The 10,528-nt window shown below is 39.0% G+C and overlaps 1 protein-coding gene across 2 annotated transcripts in view; it reads left to right on the top strand.

Annotated features, from left to right (window-relative positions):
• The window catches only part of TTC27 (tetratricopeptide repeat domain 27), a 180,334-nt gene that overhangs the window by 82,650 nt on the left and 87,156 nt on the right, over window positions 1-10,528 (top strand). The window lies entirely within an intron of this gene.

The raw sequence follows: 10,528 nt of genomic DNA, 5'->3' as shown, positions 1-10,528 counted from the left end.
TTTCTGATAGCTGAGTAATATTCCATTGTATATATGGACCACAGCTTCTTAATCCAGTCATCTGTTGAAGGGCATCTCGGCTCCTTCCATGATTTGGCTATTGTGGACAATGCAGCTATGAACATTGGGGTGCATATGGCCCTTCTCTTTACTACGTCTGTATCTTTGGGGTAAACACCCAGTAGTGCAATGGCTGGGTCATAGGGTAGTTCAATTTTTAACTTTTTAAGGGACCTCCACACTGTTTTCCAGAGTGGCTGTACCAACTTGCATTCCCACCAACAATGTAGGAGGGATCCCCTTTCTCCACATCCTCTCCAACAATTGTTGTTTCTTGCCTTGTCTATCTTTGCCATTCTAACTGGCGTAAGGTGGTATCTCAGTGTGGTTTTGATTTGAATTTCCCTGATGGCTAATGATTTTGAACATTTTTTCATGTGTCTGTTAGCCATTTGTATGTCTTCATTGGAAAAGTGTCTGTTCATATCTTCTGCCCATTTTATGATTTGTTTATTTGTTTCTCGTGTATTGAGTTTGAGAAGTTCTTTGTAGATCTTGGATACCAGTCCTTTATCTGTGGTGTCCTTTGCAAATATATTCTCCCATTCCGTGGGCTGTCTCTTAGTTTTTTTGACTGTTTCCTTGGCTGTGCAGAAGCTCTTTATCCTGATAAAGTCCCATAAGTTCATTTTATCTTTTATTTCTCTTGCCTTTGGAGATGTGTCGTGAAAAAGGTTGCTCTGGCCGATGTCATAGAAGTTGTTGCCTATGTTCTCCTCTAGAATTTTGATGGATTCCTGTCTCACATTGAGGTCTTTCATCCATTTGGAGTTTATTTTTGTGTATGGTGTGAGAGAGTGGTCAAGTTTCATTCTTTTGCATGTAGCTGTCCAATTTTCCCAGCACCATTTATTGAAGAGACTGTCTTTTTTCCACCGGATGTTTTTTCCTGCTTTATCAAAGATTAGTTGCCCAAAGAGCCGAGGGTCCATTTCTGGGTTCTCTATTCTGTTCCATTGGTCGATGTGTCTGTTTTTGTGCCAGTACCATGCTGTCTTTGTGATCACAGCTTTGTAGTACAGCTCGAAATCCGGCATTGTGATGCCCCCAGCTTTGTTTTTCCTTTTCAACAGTTCCTTGGAGATTCGGGGCCTTTTCTGGTTCCATACAAATTTAAGGACTATTTGTTCCAGTTCTTTGAAAAATGTCCTCGGTATTTTGATCGGGGATAGCATTGAAAGTGTAGATTGCTCTGGGCAGCATGGACATTTTAACTATGTTAATTCTTCCGATCCATGAGCATGGAGTATTTTTCCACATCCTTCTCCTGAATCAAAGGTGCTTATAAAGATAGATTGAAGTTTAGAGCTTTTCAAACCCTTTACCTTTCTACTTCAGTAAAATTTAAGAACACGTTTCAGTAAGGAATCATTTCATTGTGAGGGGCAGAAACCACATTCATACTGGCTCTAAGAAAGGAAATGTACTGGCCGTTGTGACTGGGAAATCACGGGCATTCCAGTCTCAGTGACAGCTGGATTCAGGGGCTCAAGCTGATCATCAGCTCTTTCTCTTTCTGTCTTTTCTCGCCCGCGTTCTCCCATCTCTGCTTTTTGCTGCCTGCTTCATTATCAGAATGTCTGTTGTCTGAAAAGCACCAGCTTTCGTTGTCCACAGACCTCACAATCCAAGAGGAAGAGAGATTCTATACTATAACCAAGGTTAAGCCCCATAACCTTGTGCTTCGCTTCTCCTGTCTGTAGAACAAAGAGAGCAGGACGTGGGGCCTACCTCACACACATGTTGAGGGATTAAATGAGCTGATGTTTTTGAAACGCTTGGAATAGTGCCCAACACATAGTAAACCCTCAATAAATCTTGACTGCTATTATCATCCTCTCTTAACAGGAGGGAAAGTATAGGTACAAGAAAACATTGCCTAGTCCTTCATGTAACTTACTAAAAGCAGTCATTACTACCTGGAACATTGAAAACTTTGGGATAATTACAGTGCTTATCATTTAATATACTGAGTCATGCCATTGAGTTTCTTAAAAATCTGAAAGATGAAAACACGTCCATTCTAGGTCTGTACTTCAACCTGCGTTAGTAACCATCGGCAGCATTTGGAAGTTACTGAAAAGTATACTAGGATTTGCTCGTGTGACTATTGCTGCTTTTATATGTTGGAATGGTTATGATTAACTACTGTTTATTTAGAATTGTGTATAGTTACTACTGTTACTGAACGCTTATATGCCAGGTGCTAAATAACCCTAGCATATAGGCATTATCTACATTTTTACTAATGAGGGAAATGAAGGACGAAAATTTTAATGACTTATCTAAGGTCTTATAGCTCAGCTAGAATTCAACCAGGTCTCCCTTGGATTTTGAAGTCCATGCTTTCCAAGTTAATCTATCATGCTGTCGTGTTCTAAGGAAGCTACGAGAACTGGCATCATCTGGAGGAAAGGAATTGAATGAGCAAAGGCAGGAAACAGTGAATCTAGGCTTTTGTGAGGAAGGCTTGGGTTGCAGAACCCTGCTTCTCAAGGCCAGCAATTTAGGTGAAGGGGGAGGGAAATGGAATGCTCACTCTCAGGATGAGGTGCTGTGAGAGAAGAGAACGCACAGGCGGGCAAGATTTGGCTTCTGTCACGTCAAGGCCAAGCAAAGGGGCTGCTGTGAGGCCCGAGGCTGAAACCAGGAAAAGGGTTTCATCAGAATAGTTTGGTACAAAATAGGTGATGATTAGTTCGTAGATGAGTGGAATAAAAAAGTGGGGCAAGTGATATACAGCATAAAAATGAACTTTATTATTAATAGTAAAAAAAAAATTAAAAACCCTAGAAAGTTACAGAAATGTAAAAAATAGATAACAGCAAAGGAGCTTTAGTAAAGGGATGGAAGATAGGACGCCCGCTTCCAAAGGTGGCACTAAATGATAACTCCAGTTAGATTCCAGGTGGGGACACATTTAAGTTGTCTAGACGGTGTCGGATTGTGTTGACTAAACAGACACATCAGTTTTCCCTGGGAGAACACCCTGTGCATATCCTAACAGCCTTATGCAACATTTCCCAAACTTGCCTGAACATGTGAACCGCTTCTGAGGTGCTTGTTAAAATATAGCTCTGCAGCCCAGCCCTGAGGGACTGGTTCGGGGTCAGTGTGGGGGCGTGGTGATTATGAGCGCTTCTGAGAAAGACGGCCTTAGGCGGAGGTCGGCTGTTAATCTTTAGTAGCTCCAGATGTTTTTCTGTCTCAGGCCCCGTACTTGGAGAGCAGAGGCTAAAAGGGCATTTACCGAGGCCTGGAGGCCAGTGTCGTGATTTAACAGGAGGGCGAGTGCCAGGAGGAACCTTAGATGTGAGTGTTATTTAGTGTCACAGAATCTGGAGCCCATTGACGTTGAGCTCTGACGAACAGGAGCTTTGCATTGACACCTACTGAGGAAGGTAGGGTGTATTTATCATTAAACTTAACCACTTTAACTTTTTTAGAAAAATTGATACTAGGAGTTTAAAACTTCTACTTAGGTTTTAATTATAAATATTTGTGATTCTTTGCGCTCTCATAATCCTTGCAGGCTGATTTGTGTTCTCATTTCCTAATTTTTAAAGATGAGATGATGGAAAAGAACTTCTGAGTATTTCCTGGGGTGTGTGGGTGACTCAGTCGGTGAAGCATCGGACTCTTGATTTCTGCTCAGGTCATGATCTCAGGGTTGTGAGATCGAGCCCCGCGTCAGGCTCTGCGTTGGGAGCGGTGCCTGCTTGAGATTTTCTCTCTTCCTCCCCTCTGCCCCTCCCCCTTAAGTATTTCTTTAAACACAGCATGGAGAAGTTTGGGGAGAAAATTGGAGGTGGGCGGATGTGGGGACGGCATTCAAGACAGTGCATCTGACAGTTCTAAGTCAGCAGTTTTCAAAGGGTGATTTGTGGAACCCTGGGGGTCCCCAGACCATTTCAGAGAATAATAATACTGGGATATTATTTACCTTTTCACTCTGTTCATACTGAATCAGTAGAAGCCGTGGTGGGGTGGGGGGTCAAACTGCTGACCCCCTCACCTGAATCAAGGTGGGTGCGCCAAACCGCACTGACAGTCATCATATGCTTCACTGCCACACATTCGTAATTTCAAAAAAAAAAAGTTTTATTTATGATTGCCTTTGATAAAGCGGTAAATATTATATTATTAAATCTTTACCCTTGACAGTGTATCTTTTTTGATATTCTATGTGATGAAATGGGAAGTACTTAGAAAACACTTGGGGCGCATGCTAACATACAGTGGTCATCTCAGGAAACAGCTGAGCTGCCTGCTTTGCTCATGGAACATTATCTTGTCTTGAAAGAACTGCTAACACACTTGGGGTATTCAAACTTAGGTAGCTGGCAGAAATTTTCTCAGACATACAAACCATGAAGTGAGCTCATCACTTCAAGGAGACTAAGTGACAATAATTTGTTACCAATGATAAAATCTTGAGCTTTTAAGAAAAAGAAAATGAAAGTTTTGGGAAACTTGTATCTACAACTATGAACTTGACAGTTTCCCAATACTTCAGGTATTTGGATGAAAGATTTCTCATGAGATTGTTGGTGATTAAGGCATATAATTTTTTAATATTATGTCAAATATGTCAACATGTGGAAGATCTGTACATTTTCCAAATGACTAATACAGGATGTTAAAAAAATCAAGCGTCTGTAAAAGATCCATTCAAGGTTCAAGGTAGACCAGTGAGTAGTTTTTTGTTTGTTTGTTTGTTTGTTTTACCAGTGGATTTTACTGTAACAAAGAAAAGTTCATTGATAGGATTTAAAATTCCACATTGCAAGTTATGCTAAGAAGCCACCACATGTTGAATTTTGGTGTAGTATCCAAGAATCATATCTACAATTAACTGCAAAGCTGTTAACATACTCTTCCTTTTTCCAACCACATAGCTGTATGAGGCCAAATTTTCTTCCTAGACTTCAGTCAAAATATCATATTGCCACAGATTGACTATAGAAGCAGATATGATGTCATCTATCGAAATGTGAGACATTAAAGAGATGTCCAAAAATGTAAGACATGGTCAATTTTTTCAAGACTTGAAAAAGTTGTTTTTCCTAAAAACATTGTATTTATGTTAATATAGTACATCTATTATTTTATTTTTAAGTGGATTAATAAATATTTAAATATACTGTACGGTGACTAACATAATAAAAAACATTAAAAAAATAAATATTTAAATATTTCTCTGTTTTAATTTCTAATATGGTAAGGGTTGATAGATTATAGCCCACATAAACAAAAGCACTTTGGAGTCCCTAATAATTTATGAGTTGAAAGACATCCTGAAACCAGATAGTTTAAGAACTGCTGACCTAAGGTATGATGAAGGGGAATGCTCCCAGGCGGCTATCTGGGCTTCCTTGATTACTGCCTTTTTATGTTCATCTGTTTGCTCTGGAATCATAAAAAAAGACATCTAGGCTCTCCCAGCCCCCATTAGTAGACCTAGTTTCTACCAGCCCACCCACTAAGGCCTTTTCTGTGTCTAGAACAGGAAGCAGTAAGTGAAGTTCTTGACCAGGCCATGCCCGGACTTCTGTGTTATGGGATTTAGGTGGGGGAAAAAAACCAGTTATGTAGTTCTGAATATTTTTCCACCGAGAAGGTGTTTTTTGTTTTCACAGCTCTGATAATTTTCTGCTTAGTATTCATAAGGTACAGTTTTAATGAAGCTGTCAACTTGGTCTTTGGAATCAGGCAGCCTATTTTTTTCATAGTTATATGAGTTTGGGCAAGTCATTTTTATTTCTCCGAGCTGCAGTTTCCTACGCATGAGGTAAAGTTGGTCTAACAATAGGTTTAATGGTGTTGTCGATACGTACTATTTATAATAGGTTTAATTCTCATTCCCTTTGATCTTACTGGAAATTTTCTTGAACTTGGGGGTTTGAGGCTGCAGTTAGCTTGACTACTCTATTTGTAAATCATAGCTGAATGACTGCAGACTCCTGTCAGAAAAAACTATTCAGCCCAGCTTTTGGATATATTTGATTAAGTACATATTTTTATAATAAATCCAACCCTCCTTTATACACATGCATACACACATGCACAGAGATTGTACAACAAAGCAAGGTGATTTGGCATATGATCAATCATACCTTTTAGATTATCGGCTAATTTCTACTTGGCTCTTCAGAAATACGATAAACACTTTGATATCACGCTAGCAAGAATGAATAGCCTTCAGTGAAAGGGTCAGTCCTTAGGGACTAGCTCTGTTCTTTTGAAGATATGTGTGCCATACTTCTAGATATGAGCACATAAATAAAGTCTAAATCATACCAGACCTTGTTCAGAATTGTCCTTCTATACTAAATCATTCTCCATGTGCTAATTTTAAAATGTAGGCTTGATCTTCCCTAGTTTTTTATGGAAGTTTTCTCTACTGAAAACGGATCAGTGAAAAGACAGGGGACATCATTGCTTTCTGTGGTCTTATTCTTTTATTCCCTATTCCATAGAAATATCTCCTGACCTGTGGCACTGTGGCTCCTGAAAGGTTTGAGAGTGGTTTTTGGGATGAGGTTAGGGAATCTGTATGCATGAGTACATTTTCTCAAAGAACACTCAAAATATAAATGCTTTGAGGTGGCATTTGGAGGAGAAAATGACATTAAAAGGGTGCCTTAAAACTTGATAACAGTATCATATCTTAACGAATATATACATCATGAAGTCATCGTCGGTGTCCCAGCAGTTATACCTGGATTTCCTGTGACTTGGCTCTTCCCCACCTCTGGATGGAGCCCTAGACTATTCCTCACTCCTTACTCATCAGCTTTTCCATTCATCCGCATCTCTTCTATCACCCTCCTGGAGAATAAATACTTGCTTTCAGTTCTCAATGATCCAATTCTTAATGGTTGATTTAGGGTATATTTGCTTGTCTTTGTCTGTTTTTGGCATTGCCATCATTCCTTAAAGACCACTTCCTCACACCAGTTTTAACTTATCACCAGGTGCCTATGACTTTCAGGTGTGAAAATCATGAATTTAGAAACTGGACGGAGAAAACGGTGCAAGGGTAGGACACTGCGTTAGAGACCAGTTTCCTACATCTCTGGGAGTACATGAAAGCTTGCAAAGGGCCGTTTCTCACGGAGTGCACTCTTTATGCCCGTGTTCATGCACATAGATCCACACAGTAGTAACTGGGGCACCACCTTCCTTCATTCCCATCTCCTGGTGCTGAACATCCTACCATTGTCTTCCAAACTATCTGGGCATTTGGTTTACCTCTAAGGAAACTTGCATTCAGTTGATGGTGACTATAACTAGCTAACAAACCTCAAATGCTTGAAATGAGACGAAGTACTCTTTTGATAAAGCCATATACCCATCGAATGTTGGAAGCGCAAAGATCCTTTCCCAGATGGATGCCTTTGTGGTTTAACAACTTGCTTTTTGGAGATAAACCTAGAACAGAATCCAGGTCACTTATGCTTACTAGCGTGGTTTCTCCTGTAAAACACTTGAGTCTATTTGTATACAGTGGAATTATTTACCATGCCTGTAAAGGACTCCAGTTTGTTTAGATATAATGGAATTATTTCAGAATGAGTTGCTAAAAGAAATCCTGCTCGGAGAAATCTAGAGATGTCCCTATCTTTGTAGTGAATTAGCAAGTAGAAGAGAGTACTTCAGTAGAGGATATAGGCAAATAACAGCACCCCGTCATCCCTTTCTTTTGTATACTAATTTAATGTTCTTAATTTTATGGGTAGGTAGATCTTATTTAGGTGGCTGTCATGCTTAAAGTAGGAAGAAGTATATTTTATGCAGGAGCGAAGATAGGTTAGGATTCTGTCATAATCATTACATACTTATGGCCTAATCAAGTTCTTATGAAGCATGACTGTACTTGTGCAGGGGCTTATTCATGGAATCCAGCTCAGATAATGTTGGTTTTCTGATCTCTCTCCTGTGGTCTTTTTGATTTGGGAGAGTATCTGAGAATATCAGAGATGCTTAGATACTCTGAGATCATCTGATCCTTAATATATTAGGAAGTTTTTACTGAGCATTTGATATATTTAAGCTAGAGGCAGCACCTACAGCAAGCAACATGAGTTTTGTTTGAAAATAAAGTGTTTCTCATGTAATTAGGACTTCATAAAAGTAGGTGTTGTGATGTTGATTTGGGCCTTTATTATTATTATTATTAAATAAGCATTGGTTATTTTTTCTTTCTAAGAAGAAAATAGATAAAAGGAAAAATTTGCCCCCTTTTGATGAATTAATTCAGTGAACCTTTTATTTATGTATTATAACCATATGTAGTCAGCTAGAAGTTTTTCTTCTCTCTCTCCTACAACTAAACAGCTTTGGGCAGAAGCATGCAACCTTTTTACTATTAAGTTTCTCTGAAGTAAGGCCAGAAAGCTTTAAAAATATTTTGACCACGATGGTTTAAGAGTCTGGTTATGTCTCAGTTTGTTCTGATGGAGTTGATTGAATAACATCTTGGATTGTCAAAGAAGTGATGTAATGAGTATTTTCCTATTCTACAGGATATTCTTAGGCTAACAAATATATCTCCCATCTAGTAGAATACAGAAAACCTCCAATTTAGGAGCAGTTTCCCTGCTTAGAAACTGATCTCCTTGTCTTGGGTTTGTACTGGGATATTTTAGACTCTTCGTTGTTTTCTTTCTTCTGAAGAAGTTAGACTTGCTATCTCTTACTTTTTTTGAGGTTTTCAATTTTACAAATTCATTTCATAAAAATTTGAAACAATTTCAAACTTACAGAAAAGTTTTAAGTACAGTGCAGCTGTTTTTTGGTATCCTAAATTATTGGAAAGTAAGTTGCCAACATGGTACTTCCTTGTCCTCAAATACAAGGACCTTCTCCTACATGATCTCACTATGTGCATTGACATCAGAAAATTAACATTGACCTCTCGTTACTGTGAAATCCTCATAAGGTAAGCTTGTGAAAACTAGTCAACTGGCAAAAAAAAAAAAAAAGAAAAGAAAAATTGAGTACTGCATTGTGCAGAAAAGGTCATGATAATTCATAGTTGAGAGAAGATATAAGTATATGTCAGACAAAATATATATACTTACGATAAACTGAATAACATATTAAGAGGCAAGTGAAGATGATCGTGGGAATGGGGCCGTTGTACGTGCATTTGCTTAGGAACTCCAGAGTGTTGCTGCATTCATTTTGATGTTGAATATGTGAGCTTTTTTGATGACTGATCATTTGATTGCTGGATTGTGCCAGCCTTTGACTTTGCCTTTGGCCTTGGTACCTTTTCTCAGAGTCCACCATCTTGGTCTTAATGGTCTGCTTCTTGATGTAGCTTTTGGAGATCAGTTATTCATTGTAGGAGTTCAGTACAGCAGAGGGCTTCTTCATTGCATGCACCTTGTAGCTGACCACTGTATCTCAAGGGTGGCCTCGGACGAGTGAATGTCCTGCCTTAGAGCTCTATTGTTGAAGAGGAAGAAAACTTGCTCTCTGTGACCAAATAGACCCACCTTTTGCTTTCACTTTATTCCTGAGAAAATAGTCCTAAATGAAGTTCTGCATATAACTTTTCTGATTTATATTAGCAAGTGCCATTGTCAAAGTAAATTATGGTTGTGAGATAGATAGGCTAAAGAACAGTTTTTCTTAGAAAAAGTAAAAAGCCTGGTAAATTTAGGCTAGTTCTTTGAATGAATCATTATAGGAAACCTTAGTTTTAAAAACTATTTTTTGGATAAGTTTTTAATGTATATGTTTATGTTAATGTTGGTTAATTTTAAAGTTTTTTAAATGTTTGAAGAAATTCAAGAAAAAATTCACACATTTCATCACCTTATCAAAGTGACTTGTGGGGGCACCTGGGTGGCTTAGTAGGTTAAGCATTTGCCTTCAGCTCAGGTCATGATCCCAGGGTCCTGGGATCAAGCCATGCATCGGCTGTCCTGCTCAGTGGGGAGTCTGCTTATGCCTCTCCCTCTTACCTTCCCCCTGCTTGTGTGCTCTCTCTCGCTCTCAAATGAATACATAAAAAATCTTTAAAAGAAAAAGTGACTTGTGTTCTTTATTGTTTATATGTCCATTTGTATAACTCTTCAGTAAGAGACTTATTAATATTAAAAGTTCTTACAGAGGCACCTGGGTGGCTCAGTCAGTTATGCGTCTGCCTTTGGCTCAGGTCATGATCTCAGAGTCCTGGGATTGAGCCTCATATCGGGCTCCCTGCTCAGCAGAAAGCCTGCTTCTCCTTCTCCCTCTGCCTGCTACTCCCCTGCTTGTGTTCTCTCTCTCTGTCAAATACATAAATAAAATCTTTTTTATTTTATTTTATTTTTTTTAAAGATTTTTTTATTTATTTATGCGACAGAGACAGAGATAGAGACAGCCAGCGAGAGAGGGAACACAAGCAAGGGGAGTGGGAGAGGAAAAAGCAGGCTCATAGCGGAGGAGCCTGATATGGGGCTCGATCCCACAA

The sequence above is a fragment of the Ailuropoda melanoleuca genome, chromosome 4, assembly GCF_002007445.2.
Source record: "Ailuropoda melanoleuca isolate Jingjing chromosome 4, ASM200744v2, whole genome shotgun sequence".
NCBI classification, from domain to species: Eukaryota; Metazoa; Chordata; class Mammalia; order Carnivora; family Ursidae; genus Ailuropoda; species Ailuropoda melanoleuca.
Note: the sequence above shows the minus strand (reverse complement) of the source record. Positions and strands in the feature narration are given on the sequence as shown.